Source organism: Propithecus coquereli, unplaced genomic scaffold (assembly GCF_000956105.1).
Source record: "Propithecus coquereli isolate 6110/MARCELLA unplaced genomic scaffold, Pcoq_1.0 Scaffold518, whole genome shotgun sequence".
NCBI lineage: Eukaryota > Metazoa > Chordata > Mammalia > Primates > Indriidae > Propithecus > Propithecus coquereli.
In genome coordinates this window covers 667523-685119 of record NW_012151041.1, presented here as the reverse complement: position 1 = coordinate 685119, position 17597 = coordinate 667523, and positions in this window count along the sequence as shown.

Genomic DNA, 17597 nt, shown 5'->3' with positions numbered 1-17597 from the left:
TTTTGTTGGCCACGGTCTTCCTTCCACAGGCATTTTATATATATTTAATTGTAAATATTCCCCAAATGCCTATGAGAATGGTGATTTCATAACCATTTTAGGGAATATAAATTTTTTATTCACATTAATGTAGAAAAAAAGAGGAAACCTCTAGTTGTACTGACTTCAAAGACTATATTTTCCCCACTAGATTATAAACTACTTTTATTTCTCCCAACTAAGAACTGTGAACTTTTTAAAGATATATATTGATATGGAATCTATTACTCCAAAGCCCCAAGTGAAACCGAAGCAAAGAAAAAGATTAGAAACTCTCATCCCAGATGCCTAGCTCATGGAACCTGACTCAGAGGAATATTATACTGACATCTCTTATCATTTTGACTGATGTCCTGTTTCTGTCTCAGAAGAAAAGAACATTTTCCTTCCTCTGTCATCTGTGCAAGCTAAAGCAGGCAGGAGATTGCTTTTGACTCATTCTAATTATCAAAACTGCTTTCTCACTCTCATTGCATGTCTTTGGTCTCTCTGCTGAACTACATTGCTTCAGCAATTTTGTATGCCAGTTAATGGGACTTCTAGCACATATATTTGTATCACCCTTCTTCGCTTTATTGTGAGAAAGAAAGAAAAAAAATCTGAATTCAATATGCATTTTTCTATCACCATTTAGCCTTCAATTTACATTCTATCACCCACATATTCATGTCATTACTTGTATACTTTAGTGCTTGGTTATAAAAAAAATTGGCTGGGTAATTTTATCTGCTATACACACTGCTTTGAGTGTGTACGAAGACTGTAGATTGGTTAAACTTTTGAATAAGAACTAGTATAGAAAAACTGCTTGAAAACTAACATAATATAAGAAATGTGGAAAATAAGTAAATTATATTAGCTTTTTAAACTTTATGAGTAGATATCTTCAGCAAATAATTGTCTAAAAGGCAGTAGAAGTTACAAGTGTAAGTAAGATGGAGAAGAAATTAAGAGTAATGGTTAGAAAACCATAATGATGACTAGGAAAGGCTGGGATGGTCATCCTTAATTAAACATCGTCATCTATAGACTAATATCAAGGATGCGGTCCATGCTCTTTCATCAATCACACCACATGCTTCTTCCAAAATAAAATACTATTCTAAAGGGACCATGTTTCTGAATAAGTAGGACAAGTCTGAGTAAGATGCCTTTAATGAAAGTGTGGCCATTTCATTAAAAATTATTTTCCTATTACAAATAATTTTATGATAATTGATGTGAAATAAATAGTCAAACTCTGGCCCTCAGGGGCCAGGAAGTGTGGTTAAAAATGTTAAATAGGAAGTATCATGACATTCATATTTCTGCCCAAAGGCAGATCCACTTTTAACCCAGAACCCAATCAGGAAGTGGCTCTGCAGTCTAAAGAAGCAGAATATAAAACCTCTTTTTCATCAACAGAGGACCAAGTAAATCCTGGTTCATCACATTCAGAAAGTACCATGCATATAGCAAGGGCAGCTATATTCTATAGGTAACACTTGCCTGGTGGCCAGCATACTGCAGAGACTAAAGGAAGAAAAGCAGGTCTTCCACAGCAGCATATATAAAGATTTTGTGTTTTCAGGGAATTTTTGCATGATCATTAATATAAAGTTTGACCTGTTCCACAATTAATGTTAAGGGTTCAACTCAAGCCCAGCACAGACACAAGATCAACAGGAAGGTGGGACAAGAAAGCAGAACTTCAAGAAGAAAAGGAATCAAAACTGGACTGGAACAGAGATGTTGCCTTAAACATACTCCGAGTTTTTGTTAACTTCTGTTTCAAATAACATAAAATTAATGCAATCTTCCTGCTATATATAATTTGAAGTTTTAAAATATAAATTCTATGCTTGTGCTTACTTCCATAGAATGAGCTCTATTATTCTCTACCAACATTCATTTGAGCTCCAAGTTTAACACACACATGTGCACACACACACATACACACAAGTGTTATCGAAAAAATTCTGGACTAGTGTGCCTTACTTCTTCATTGCAGTGACATTGCTCTTCCCTAGAGTGAGCAGAGGGAGTCTCTAGAGTCAACACCTCCAGAGAATACAGTCGTAGGAAGGGTAATCCAGCCAGGGAGTTTCACTCTTCTACCCAGCTGCTCTTATAGATATTTGTGCGGTTTCTAGAGGTTCCTCCTGATGTTTTCCTAACTTGTGACAAGGCAGAATTTAACAAAGACAACCTTGATTTTGTGACTCATCCACATACATTGTGTTAAATCTAATATTGTTATTATCATATGAGTTAGATTTGAGATATAAAATTATTGTTTCAAAGCTCATGAAGTTATTTTAAATAATTGGGCTAATAGTTTTACATTAGGAGTGTCCTTTACTTATACACAGAGAAGTAAATGAGTCCTTAATGAGGTATGACACTTATTCAGTGAGAGCAAATACTTCCTGTCAGAGATAGGTTTTGAATTGAATATTTTCAACAAGTAACTTCATTCCCCATCCTGCTTCATATATGAAGGCAGGCACCATTCTTTGGGTCAAAATGAAAACCTTTTCCATTTTAGTAAGTTCAAATGAAATCTTTGAAATATCACATACCAATGGTCACGTGCTTTTTAAGGTACACTGGTGCCTTCATATTAAACTGCTCGTCCTACCCTTTTATCGCCTATCCCGGCCAAATTTTTCCAACTCAGCTTTGCATACAAGTCTGACTTCCCTTCCTGTTGGCGTGCTCCTTGTTTGAGCTGGCACTAATTGATCAATACGCTCATACTTCAGCTGTTCAAGCAGCAGCTAACCAGGCAGCCACAACAAACACAATTCTGGCAGCTCCTAATGTGTGTCTCTGCCTGTAATTCAGATGCTGTTTGCAAAGAGTTTACATGTAGACCACGTGGCTCTTAGAAAGCACAGTGTTAGGATTTTAAACAGAAAGCTTATTAGGCACACAGTCCTGCAAATTAAATCATTTTAAGTAGTTGCTCAAAATAGTTTGGGAAGACAAAGTGCATGGTACTGTATTTTTATACACAAAAACTAACATTTTCTTGGACAAGAACACTGCTATAGAAAATGATAACATTCTGGCAAGAAGCACTAAGCATTGGTTCAAATTTGTACTATATCATTTACCTATAAGAATAAACTGATTTCTTCTTAATATAAATCGCAGAAGTCGAGGAGAGAAGGAATGTGTATGAGACAACTAGATGCTGTTTTCTTCACTTGCTTTAAGTATATTTGGCAGAAAACATAAGTTAGTACAATTGGAGATAAATGCATCTACTCAAAACCTCACACACAGAGCATTTCACCAAATACTCTTTGGGCATATTCAATGTAACGGTCACCATTCTGGATGCTATGGAGGTAGTAAAATAAACAGAACTTGATGCTTGCACTGTAAGAATTCACAATATACTAGAAAATGCAAATATTGAGCAACTACTACTGCAGTACACTTTCTGCAGCGTTATTCCACAGAAGCCCATGTTAGAGGGAGGAATTCTCCCTGAGGTGCTGTCATTTAATCTGGACTCTGAAATGATTGGATTTTGACCACCAATGAATGGAGGTGTATGGGGAGAACAAGCCAGTCAAGAGGACAGCATAAGTAATGCATGGAAACATGGAATGATATCATGGATTGGGAGTCCTTAAACTGGTCCAGAACAGATCGTCCAAATTGTATGTGGAAAATGAAGTTAGAAAAATAAGTAGTTAATGGTCTTATGTGCTATGCGTAGAGATCTCTAACCCTTGGAGTGAAATGGTAACCCATTAATGTTTCTAACTAGGCATGATGAAATCTATTTTGGAAGGAACATTTTTACTTCATAGGGGAGAATGAACTGGAATAGATAAAAGGATACTACAGTAATCCAGGTAAGAAAGTGTTGGCAGCTCAGCTAGAGAGAAGCAGGAGAGATTGGAGAGACCTTTTAAAAATAAGATTGGGGAACAGCAAGTAAAAAATAGAATACGGAGTCAAAGAAGACTCTAAATCAAATAGTTCTTTTAATTGAAATTGTTATATGTAATTGGTATTTATTTAATATAGAGTCAAAAGGACTATGTAAAAGTTTTCAAAAAACTATGCATTGCAAATAAATGAATGAATGAATGAATAAAATATCCCTTCGACATTATCTAAACTTTCTAATTTTAGAAACATTGCAAGGAAATATAAGAAAACAGAGGTATAAAATTATTTTATATCTCTTGAGCAATATAATTATCAAAATTTAATGGACACTGGTCTAGCAATTAATCATATGTTTTGTAGGAGACCTATATTCTAGCTAATGTTAAGTATTTAACAGAAAATAGTTATTATGAACATTGTATGTTTTATTTGTCTGTCCATGGGGATACTAATGTAAATATCAAGTTAAAAGAAACAAAATAAAACTTATCTCAAAACATTAAAATTTCTCCAGTGATTATACATTATACAAACTAAAGTACATTTTTATCATACAGTTCTATGCCACATAAAGGACAAAAGTTGTGTATTATTGAATGGAGAATAATTTATATCTCTTAATTAACCTAATTATATCTCTAAAAGGTAGATTGTTGTTATTACTTCCAATATATAAAATCAAAATATGGCACAGAAAATGAAAATTACATGCTCCAATTAGGTGTACAGATACACCTACATAGATTTTTGTACATGGTACTTGACTATAATACTGATGTAGCTTTCATAGCCCTTTTATTTGTTTACAAATGCTTTTCCTCATTGTTTCATTTTCACAGTAAATCTACAGCATTATAAACTAACTGGTACTTCAATGAATGCTGCCTCTTCCTGTTAATCTCAATAGTCCCGGAGTGGCTAGCAAAATAAAGCACTTCATTTCCAAATTTTGCACTTGACTTGGCTTAGACTGATACTAGGTGACATTATTACTTTGGATTTAGTATATATTTAGGGCAGATGGGAATAAAAGAAAGGACAATAAATACTATCATTTCAAAAGTGGCTACAATTTTGGGCTACCAGATATACTAGTTTTCATTTAAAGTAACAATTCTAAGAATGATGCCTATTGCTGGAATTTTCAATATCTTATTCCATTTTAAATAATTCTCTGTTACTGGAAGATATGAAAACATTAATAAGACTTGAGGAATGCTCCACATGGGTAATATTTTAGTCATTAGGGTCAGAGCTGTGTGAAGTTTTTCATGCATAAACAGATGAGTTTGTTAAGGCAAAATATTCCTACCATGTCCTTTCATTTGTAACACAGAATTACGCTTGATTCGTCCATATTTTATCACGAGAGTGTACAGATGCAACATGCACACATGGGGACTATCTCATATATCTTTGAATCACTCAATATGCTTTGCAGTGACTTGCATTTATAAAAAGTGTGCTCATTGCATTTATGTAATATGCTCGATTTTAAAACATTTCAGTTGAAAGGAAGATTTAAAGGTCAATGCTTACTCTACTAAGATAAGATTTTTCATACTTTGAAATAACAGCCAGTATGCAGGAATTTAAGATGCACATATTGTTAAGAATCTAAATGATAACAAAAAGTAATAGTTTTCCAGAACACCTGAATATATAAGGTTTAAGGCACTTTCACTTAGACAGACGATTGTTAATTGCTTTTTTCCCTAGTATGCTTATTACAATGAGGAAAGAAACATGTTTCATTGTGTCACATATACACACACATCTCCTCCAAATCTTCTCACTAAAATATACGACTATCTGAATTATACTTGCAGGTATAATTTAAAGTGATGCCTAGAATAAGTTCACTAGAAAAAAATCTTTTTTTAAATAAAAATACCACTTTAGATACAGCAGTTCAAAAACCCAGTACATAATTAAATACATATGATGGATTTTACTGAGTGCTTAATGCATGTAAAATTTCCTTTGACAATTCAAATTTAAACTCACTTTAGTTCTTATAAATCTTGCAAGAGTATAATTGACTTAACATTTTTTTTCCAAAACAGCTAATACATTACTTTCATTTCTATCTGGATTTTCATACAAATGAGAATAAGAGACAGAAAAAAAATGCTACCTGGTAATAATCAACAGAGAAGCAGCTTGGGAAAACCAAATGTACTTTTTTCCTCTCCTATGCAGTCTTTTGTATAAGTTTTTGGTGATTTTGAATATGATTCATTACAACCAACATAGCAAATAGGGTAAAATTAATTTTAGAGTTGCAAATATTCTGATAGGAATCAGCAGAGAGAATGCTCCAGGCAGAAATTAACAATTTTTCTCCGGAGATTATGAAACCAATTTTCCACATGCCAAAGATAAATGCATGTGCAGAATGATCTAGATAAAAGAGTGTTTTTCTGTAACTCAAGTACAAACAGTTTATATCAGGCCACAGTTCTATTTCCCTGACTCATCCACTCATAACTTGTCCAGAAAATTAGACTTGAATGAAAAGAGAGGATCAGAAGATCTGGGATCCAGTACTGTCACAAATCCATAAATCTGGAATGCTTCTGTTAATTGTTATACAAGTCGGTTTTCTCTAAAATAAGAGAACAGATCTAGATTATCCCTAAGATTTCAGGAACTCTAAAATTCTATTTCTAGCTTCCAGTGTTTACCATGTGAGAAAGGATGAGTCCCTCACTTCCTAACTTTCCATATTTTATCAGGATTTCCCGTCTTCAAAATTCAGAAACCATGTGTACTCAATCATGTACCCAAGTAATGTGAATCTGTATCATTGCACACTTCTATTAGGATTGATGATTTCATCTAGGTCTTAGTAAAGTTCTTTGCCAATAGAAATACTTCACCACTCATTTACGTTTTTGTTTAATGCTGACTTAAATCATCTCTCTTAATTTTTCTCCAAGCCTGTTTCAGCCACACTGATACCCTTATTGCAGCCCTGTATCTCAGCTAAAATACTCTTTAACAATCTACCTTTTGAATTCTACTTCTGTTATAACCCTCAACTACAATTTTTATCTTCTCTTTAGGACCTTGCCTGAGCTAAAAAAAAAAAAAAATCAGAGCTATTCTTTTTACATTTTGCATGTATTAGTATTTGCATGCGGCAGTGTTGTTTTTTTTTTTTTTTTTTTGAGGCAGAGTCTCACTTTGTTGCCCGGGCTAGAGTGAGTGCCGTGGCGTCAGCCTGGCTCACAGCAACCTCAAACTCCTGGGCTCAAGTGATCCTTCTGCCTCAGCCTCCCGAGTAGCTGGGACTACAGGCATGCGCCACCATGCCCGGCTAATTTTTTCTATATATTTTTAGTTGTCCGATTAATTTCTTTGTATTTTTAGTAGAGACGGGATCTCGCTCTTGCTCAGGCTGGTCTCGAACTCCTGAGCTCAAACGATCCACCGGCCTTGGCCTCCCAGAGTGCTAGGATTACAGGCGTGAGCCACCGCGCCCGGCCCTGCGGCAGTGTTTATGGAACACCTCCGTGGCAGAGTTGTAAGAGTAAGAGCCATACTCACCCAAATTGCCCCCTCTCTCCCTCCCTCCCTCCCTCTCTTCCTTCCTTCTATCCAGCATAAACCTTGGCCTCACTAAGCTATAGGCACAGGGTTAAACGCCATTAATGTAAAGATCACATTGCCTTCCTACAAGAAGGGACAGACACATGTAAGTAATTAATCACAATATATGCAATAAATGCTAACGGGACATGTGTAAAGTCATCTTTTCGTATTTCAGGTTGTCAGTGGGTATGGTGAATAAGGGTATGGGTTTAAGGATGAAAGAAACTGCATTCCACTCACTAGCTGTTTTGTCTTGAAGTTTCTTAGCATCTCAGGGGCTCAATATCCCCCACATGTGAAATGGAGATAATAGTATTCTCTTCTTCGACTTTTAGTGAGAATTAAATAGATAATGTATCACTCTGACTTACTGAGCAATAAGTGTCTGACATACTAAGCAATAAATAAATTGCTTATGATACATTTCCTAGATGTCTGTAAGCATATGCATGTGTTTGTGTGTTTCTTGAGGGCAAAGCTTCTCATTCTTTATCGGTCACTTTCCCTATCATGTATCTTGCATGTAGCATGTATTTAATAAATATTTCTAAATTTACTAGTTATGATAAATGCATGTCTGACCTTTTCCAAGGGTATGATCTGCCCGTCTAGCCGGAGCAAACACCTCTAGGCAGATCCCTCTGCAGCCATGTGGTGCTCGTGCAAAGGGAATCCACTTTACCCAGAGAGCAGCAGATTGAGACAACTCAGACTCGCAATACAAGCTAACAGTGACTTCACCTTTGCCTCCTTTCGGGCTACATAACTAAGGCGACATATATGCTTTTTAGCTGTTTATACCACCACAGCCCAGGTTATATGTATGACAAATGAAATAATCTCTCCCTCTGTGGTATAGGCTGAATTGTGTCACCTCAAAATTCATATGTTGCAGACTTAACCTCTAATGTGGTAATATTTGCAGATAGAGCCATTAAGAAGATAATTTAGGTGAAATGAGTTAAAACGAGGCCCTAATCCAGGAGGACTGGTGTCCTTATAAGAAGAGGAAGAAACGCCTGAGTTGACAGTGAACAGAGTAAAGGTCATGTGAGGACGCAGTGAGAAAGTGACCACCTGTAAACCAAGGAAAAGGCAAATGTGCTAAACCTGAATCTTGGACTTCCGCCTCCAGAACTGTGAGAAAATAAATTTCTGTTTGTTAAGCCTCCCAAGCTGTGATGTTTTGTTATGGTAGCCCTAGTAAACTATTAATAATAACCTCTGCATTACAATGCTGGCAATATACTGTATGTATGTAGTTAATTTATTCTACTTTAGAGCCAGAAGGGAATCTTGGAAACAAGGTTAACTTCCTTGATAACTACAGCAAGGAAAAAAACTAACATTTATATTGTGGATTTACAATCTGCTCGTTAAATGACCTTGTAATAATCATGAAGTTAAAGTGACCACACTCACGTGAACTAGTCTGGTACCAGGCCCTACGCTACAATCACAACAGTGTTCTCCCTACCATTTCCAGCAATGATTATCTTTTGGCTTTGCAAAAATTGGTCTGCCTCTTGGAGATATTGCAAATTGAGCATAATAACATTTACATTGCAAGGTTGTTGGGAAAATTAGACATCATGCGTATAAACTGATACACAATAAGTGTTCAATATATGATCATTTTTACTACATGGTGTTTTCTAAACACTGACTCAAATTATTATAGAAATATATTTCACAAAAATAGCCTATGATTAAGCCTGACTTTTTCCAGTGGTCAGTCATGAGATCTAGAAGCAAAAACACTCTCAAAGATAAAACAGTTTAAAATTGGGAAGAGGAAAGCTAACTAGTGGCCCTGGCTTGCCCATGTGGGCAGTGACATCATGGGGTAGGTGAAGTAGCAGCTGCTGGAACACAAATTCCATATCCTGATTCCATATGTCTTTTCTCTGGTTGAAGAAACAAGCAAAGGGTTTCCTAAACAGAAGTATATGAAGGACTTTTGATTAGACTGCTACCCCCAAATACATTCCATTAGAATAATCCATGGCCTGAAAGACCTTTCCTAGAAAAGCATTCTTTTAGTTTAAGAGTCAATTTATCTTGAAACACGTACATTTCCTTAGAAAGGATAAAATAACAGTGACCTACACCTTTAGTGTGTTAGGCCCAGTTAACCACCTGAGTGTAAAAGAAACCTCCTATTTCATAATTGAGACACGAACAGATCCTTTTATAGTTAACATCTGAAAAGAGAAAAATACACATATAAAAGTATAGACAGCCTAGGCTGCCTTTTAACTAGGCCAGCTCTTTTTCCATTACACTTGTTTGATTTATCATGCAGACAACAACTTGAATATAACATCATTAAGCCTCATGAGAGAAATTACAGAAAAAAGATTGATTATATATTTTTGAATAAAAATATAACTACATTTACACGGTAAGTGCATATGTGTTACTTGAGTAAACAAGTGATATATGTGCACATATATTTTTAAAGTTAGAAGTATATCTCTGTATCACAGTCTAAAACATGGCAGGCAGGCACATATTTTCCATTTGTCATTGTTTAGTGGATGCCGGGATAAGACAACTAGGAAGGAATTTGCTTTATCTAAAATAAAATTCCATAATAGTGATATAAAAGTCTCTCTCTCTTTACACACACACACACATTGACAGAAACACTTATTGAAAGAAAAAAGGAATTTATTAATATTCTCACAATGATCAATTATAGACTTTTACAGATAGTATACTTATGTGGTTTTGTTTTTTATTTGTCTTTCCAAAGGCATCATAAACTGAATAACAGATGTTATGATCCAACAGAAAGCAGGGACGTAGAATCTACCCATCTGGAATGCTCTTTTCCTCACACTGACAAATGCCCAAAGTTTGAAGCAAACAATGTGTCCTCAGTTATATTGTCCTCTGGGAAAAGGTTCCCTGTCCATATATCAATTCATGCCTGAAAGCATGAGATTCGATTACTCCTACGCCATGATCTAACTTTTGCAGCTATGAAATTATATTATTTGTTTTTAAACACTAGACATAGATTTAACTTAAGCTCCTGAGGCTATAAAACCCACAGGTTGATTATATGCTACTAAAAGAAAGTCTAAATTTGCTCTCCTTTAATTTAATTGAGAGTGTCTACTTTCACCCTGTATTTTGGGACAAGGTGGAAAAGAGGTTCTTTACTTCCTTTTTATATCCCTCAGTTGCTTCATAATGTTTTTTTTTTTTTCCCCTCTAGAGAGAGTGACCCAACTTTCTATTTTCATGTAAGCTTGATCACAGCCTTTTCTATATTGGAAAGGTGACTAGAAACTTGGAAAAAGGTAAATATAAACGAGATTTTCTTGCATATCTAAGCTGAATGCATTCTAAAGACCAGAAATAATACCATCTAACTGCCCCAAACTGCTCATAATAGAAGAACAACTCCATATAATGCAAATAACTAAGAATACTTAGGGGCCTAAAGGGCATTTTTGTGCACATGATTTGCCTGTACTGCATGGTAGGATATATAGTGAAATTATGTTAGATGATTTTTGGGGACTTATTAAGAGCCTGAAATGTCAGGCAGATGACAGCACTTTTCTATTTACCTAGGTCACCAGCACCAACTTAAATGCAGCAGCTGATGGTGGTGAGCACCTTAGCAAGACTGCTCCAGGCTTCCATGGGTAAAATTATTCTGCTTAAACTTTCTGTAAGACGTTAGTTGTTTAACAGAGGGACAATATATTGACAAACGATCAAGTATGAAACAACCATTCTGTAATAATTACCAGAGGAAACTCTAAACAGAGCAAGGCCATACATTAACAGAAAATTTCCTAAACACCATCATCGTGTTCAGGACTTCTTGGTTTTATGTTTTTAGGGTTTTTTTTCTTTTACTGTTTTAAAAGAATATCATTTCCTTTGCTGAAAATCTCATTTGATTACTCTACTCCCAGGCCTTATCCCACCAGCCCTTGGCTTTCTGACAGGACCTGGCTTTTCCTTACTTTCACAGGAGTTTTAAATAAATACCTATACTAAAATTATTTTTTTGATCACGATGATTTCTTATAATGTTCCCTCACAAAAAGGAGGTCTAGACAAAAGATCCTGACAGAGTTATTTTAAGTACAGATGTCTAATAAGAAGCCAGGTTTCCTTGAAGGGCCTACAGAGAACAGCTCTGGTAAGTTGGTTCTCAATAGGAACAAAAAAATCTACAAAAATTCTTGCAGATGCCCCCACTGAGCTACTCCCATTCCTTTTGGTTCTAACTCTTAATCACACTCAGATTTGACACTACAGGGTAAAAATAAGGGTGGCAGGAAGGGACCCACTAAGGCAAAGAAATATAATTTGAACTAGTTACAAAATTTACCATGGGACCAATCGCTATAACCACAATAAGATAAAAGGAAATAAAATGGCACCAGAGATATTTAAAGCTAAGCTTTCAACCATAAAAAATGCTCTGTCTGTTGGATCCATAATTCAGTTCTCTGTTCTATCTCTGGCTTTCATGCAGGTCAGAGTCTTTTTGTTTTTGAAAATATAAACCCAACTACTGTATTTGATTTTTCACTTTATAGCTACACCCTTATAAAAAGATTACCAGTTTGACCATCAATATTTAAACCCAAGGACCTTGTCTTTTCAAATAATGGAAGTATAAAGTGGTAAATTGGCATTTTCTAACTCTCAAACTCTAAGTAACGTATCCCTAAGGCATGATGCTTTTGGTAATATGGATCATAAAACTTAACCTGAATGTTTTTAAGGATTTCAAAGGAAATGTGCATTGGCTGCTGGCAATGTTTTGGAGGAGCAGCCTTCAGCTGAACTGTACATTTTTTTTTGTTTGTTTATGTGCTCCCCTATCAGTGGTATCTGGACGAAGGGCAGCATTTTTGCTAATGCTCTCCCCAGTCCCATTTGCCTCCAACAGATGCTGTGAAGCTGCTCCCAGTCCCACTGCTGGATGTGCCTTGCCGATTTGCTTCTGTTTATCACAAACGCTTTCTGTTATCTCCGTATGACCTGTTTGTGATTCTGCAGTATAAGCTAAAACATTTCTTACCAAGAAAATACTCGTTTCTCTTCACAATCCATTGTGAAGATTTTCCAGTCTTTAAGATGCACTTTGCTTGCTTTGTATCCTTTCACTGATTTGTTTTAACATGTCCTCAAGTCATAGCTGGTGAAGTGATGGTCATGCAGCTCTCTGGCATTTAACACAACATCTAAGTGGATTGGTTCAGCTCCGTATCAGGATGCCTGGCATGTTTCTGTTCTAGAGATTGCTGCAGATACTCAGATATTTGATTCTGCAGATTTAATTAATGTTGATGTCTTTATTTACTGAGAGATTTCGGGAGGGTGGAGCCATAACCTTGTCTTCTCTTTAGCAATGGTAATCTACAAATGTTTTTCACATACATTATTTCACTCAATTCTTCTTAGGACACTAAAGAGGCAGGTATTATGATCACTATTTTGAGGCTATGGAAATTGTACAGAGGGAAGTTACAGAGTGTTCACAAAGATAGTGATAAATAAAAGCACTGGATTCATGTCTTCAAACATGTCCACTGTAAACTGAAATAGAAGAATAAAGGGGAGAGGATCACATAAAGATTTCAGTTATCAGGTGGTGATAAACTCAAATTATACAAATAAAAATTAATAAACAGCTTTTACATTATCTTGTGTTATCTTTGTTGTTTTGTTTACAGTATGATTTCCCATATATTATTTCATTTAATCCTCACAACAAACATAGAGGAAAGAAGTGACTCTTTGGCTCATGTTGTTGCCTTTAAAAGTGCAACTTTTCCAAGATTATAGAATTATTAAGTAAGGTTATAGGAGGAACCAAAGATGACTTACAATGAATGCAGTGGATATATTTGCAATGATGCTTTAAAAAAGCTTATGTGTGAGCTTTAAATTAAAAGATTTCTCTTCAACTAATATACACAGAGAGAAATTTCACTACACCTTGCAATTTTATTTCTATAACTTTCTTATAAAGTTATAGAAGACAACTATGCCCATTGTATTGCTCAGGAAAATCCTACTCTGTACAGACTCCACCTCCTTAAGAAACGGCATTGGAGATGTATGCTTTTAAGGAGCACAAAGAGGTGGACAGATGCCTGTGAGTCATTTTCCCCCTACCAAGTTTTATTGTACATCTTTTTTAATGAGAGTGATGCAAAAAACGGAATTTACTTTTTGACTATTACTTAGGGCAAGAAGGAAGCAAATGTGCTGTTACCGATATCCCCTTAAATTGTATTGAAATGAATGTAATGAAAATGAATGTTCCTGGTATTTTTGTAGCTATCACAAAGCTCTTATTGGAGGAGATTAAAAATTATTCCTTGTGGAAAGATCATCCCATCCTGCTTGAAAATCAGGCAATCTCTTTGGGAAATAAGAATACAGCATCCATGTGCCTGTTACTGGACAACGGATTCCCTATTGTACTTTATTTTTGGCAGATACACGCAGAAGCAAACGCTTAATAGAAGTGGGACAACCTGGTTTACAGAAAGCTTTGAAATGTTCTCACACACACACACATACAAACACAGACACAAACACACAAATGAATGAGAAAGGACAGAATACTATTTTTTTCTCCCTATGAAGACAAAATTAGGTAGTAGAACTAGAACACTCTATGGTAGAGAGGGGAAGTTGCTTCCACACATTTCCATCCAGTCATAGAAATAAAGAAAAAACTAAGCATAAAGTGGGGACCTTTATCAGTGCAAATGGCTGAACAACTAGGAGAGATAGGAAAAGGTCAATGGAATTAGTATTAAAGAATCTGGTTCCTCTCTGGACCTCTAGTTTACTCAAGCTATTTATAAAATGAACTTTGAATAATTAGAGGCTCTTAAATTGCATTTATAGGTTGCCTGGGTTAACTACAATTCCTGGAATTGTACAATTCCTGTACAATTGTACAATTGTACAATTCCTACAATTCCTACAATTCCTGGAATGTGTGCAAAGTTGTGATTCTGGGCAAATGCGTAATTTTCCGACCAGAGGGTATTTCACCCTTACTTTATTCACAAAGCATCTTATAACCTTAAATCAGTTAAGAACCATTGCACTAGATGAACTCTAAGGGCTCTTTCAGTGGTAATATTCTATGATTTTAATATAACAAATATTTTCATAGAAATGTAACCGATTCTCTCTGGAGAATAGAAATGTTATCACTGTTAATAGGGTTAGAACCTGATCTTGGACTTTGTAGCTTTTTCCTAATTCCTCATTTTGTCCTTCCCTAGTCTCTACCCCTATCAGATTCTTTAAATTTCATTTATTATTTCACCTCTATAACTAACAAAGATAAAGATTTTGATATTTGCCTTTTATATTTACATGGGAAAGGATAATCTCATTTCTTAGAGATACAGAAATATGTGCATTTTAAAGTACGTGTATATAGAAAATATTTGTGGATTGCTTTTCTTACTTATAAAGAAACCTTATTGCATATCAACGTTGTACCAGGCACTTGCAGAACACGGAATTAGGCAGTTTCTCATAATGTTAAGTATGCAGAAAATCTGAACACGTGCATAGGGAAAGAATAGTAACTCCATCAGGCAATAGATTACTGAAAGGACCACCGGAATGGAAATCATAGTACTTCAGATTCAGTCTGATTATAATTTCACAATTCAACTATTATAAATACTCCTAATTTTTCATTTCCTTTAATCATGCAAGCATTTAAGCTCCACTCTTTAATTATATACATTCAGAATCTCACTCCTTGTGTTTCTAAGTTGTGAAATTCTTAAGTGGTAACTTTATTCACAAATTTGTAAGTGGAATGAGAATTATATATGACATATAATTATATATTATACTTTGGTTGAGTAAACTTTCCTCACAATAACTTAGAGGAGACTTAAATGGGAGTTAAACTAGGATATAAAGTTATCTTTTTCATCAAACTCATTTTTTATCTTTATCTTTTATAATCTAGTAATATGTAATAGTTGGGTTCAGTCAAACTACAAACTATGAACCAATTATCGATTAATAAAAATTTGAAAAATCACTGTGAATCCAGATGCTAATTAAGATAACATAAGTAATTAACCTTTCCACACTTATCCATTTTGCTTTTCCTAATTTCCATAGGAAAGAATTCAAGTTTTTTATATTTTTATTTTTTTCTGTAAAATTCATACATAAATGAAATCCATAAGCATATATATATATGCTTACATGGTATATATATGTGTGTGTGTATATATATATATACCATGTAAAGATTTTAAAGTCTTTTCCTGGTAAAAAATATATGAATGCTAAAAATGCACATTTTAAATCTATTTGTTATACATTTGATATACATTGATATTCTTAATATGTTTGGATATAGTTACTAGTCAGGGAAGGCAATTCATTATTTCCTGTGGTGGGTTATAACTTATCAACAAGCTCAGAAAGTTGTCTTCAGGCTTTGGTGACAGGATATAATAAGGGCACATCCAGAAAAGTTTTCTGGATAATAGAAGTCTAAAAAGTGAACTGAGCTAGAAATGAATGTTGAAAATGACTAATCATTACCTCATTTAAAATATTCATTACATTAAAAGGTAAACTCTAATGATGTTACTTATCAAGTACATTTCATAAAGATGTTTTAACTACAAAAGTTTTGTATTCTTAAAAATTTGGATACATCCTGAGCTTTGGGGGGACATAAAAATGTGTCTGAATAACACTTCATATTCAGGAAAGGAGACGTGGAGTTATGTTACTTAAGCATTAGTGAATGAAGTTAGAACAGAAAAAAATAGTAAAAAAAATATAAAAATAATACACTTCTCATCAATTTGTAAACTCTAAAGATTAAAAAAACAATCATCATATATGAAAATTGGTGTCGAGTTCCAGAGGAAGAAAAATATTTTTGGCCTCCTTAGATGATACATCCATTTTCTTGTAACTGCAAATATTCTTACTGTTTGAATTACTTTTTTATAGTATTTGTTAGCATTTTTATTAAGATAACTTACAGGATTTTGGTAGGGAAAAATACCTTCTTAGTTTCTTTTTTTTTTTTTTTAAATAAATTCTTTCAGAATAACGTATACACTTAATGCTTCCATGCATCAAGGATCTTCTCTCGTTAGGCCCAGTTGGCATAGGGGCAATGACCTGAATAAACTATAAACTGGCAGGTTACCCCTGAAGGCCATCCTCAGAGCCTGCTGACTTGGCGTTCAGCCACGGAAATCAAAGGAGAAGAAGGGGTGATGAGTTGTGGTTTGCATATGCACACGACATCTGAGTCAGGTGTTTCTTAATCACATCTTTAGGGGTAATTATTAGGTCAAATTACATTTGACAAACAGCTCCAAAATCTTACTGAGTTATCTGGAATGTGTGAAAGAAATTTAGCTCACTTAACAGAAATGTATGAAAGCTAAAATGCGGAGCTCATTTAACATAGCCATTTTTAGGATCTTTCCTTATTGTAAGACTCTGATACTTAGTTGATGGTTCTCTCAATATAATGTTACTTCTTCATTCGTTAAAATTACTATTCAAAGAACATCATTAAGTAGAATTATGGGGAAAAAGGAAAATTGTTATAGGGAGCTTTAGGGAGCTTAAGCTTTAGCTTAATAAATGGCTTTAGAAATTTTCAAGTAAGAAATGTACCTAAATATGTCACTATTCTAAATTTAGCCTTAATATTTCTATACTGGGAGTTTAATAATGTAAAAACACATTTATGATTTAAGCCATTTTTGATATTTTGTACATAGCATTCAATATAACACTTATCAGTACAGAGATTAATTTACAATCTTACTTAACTTCACACACAAGTAATTCCGAGAAAAGTAGAATATAAAAAATTTTCTTGGCATTTTATATTTTGTTAAAGTAGCCAAAAAATCCTTAAACTGTTAAGATAGCAGGGTGGCCTTTAAAAGACACATATGTTTTTTCTATATTTATTGTAAATTCTTTTTCTGTTCCTAAAATACATTATATTCTGTTCATTATAAACCATAATATTTTTACAGTTTATAATACAA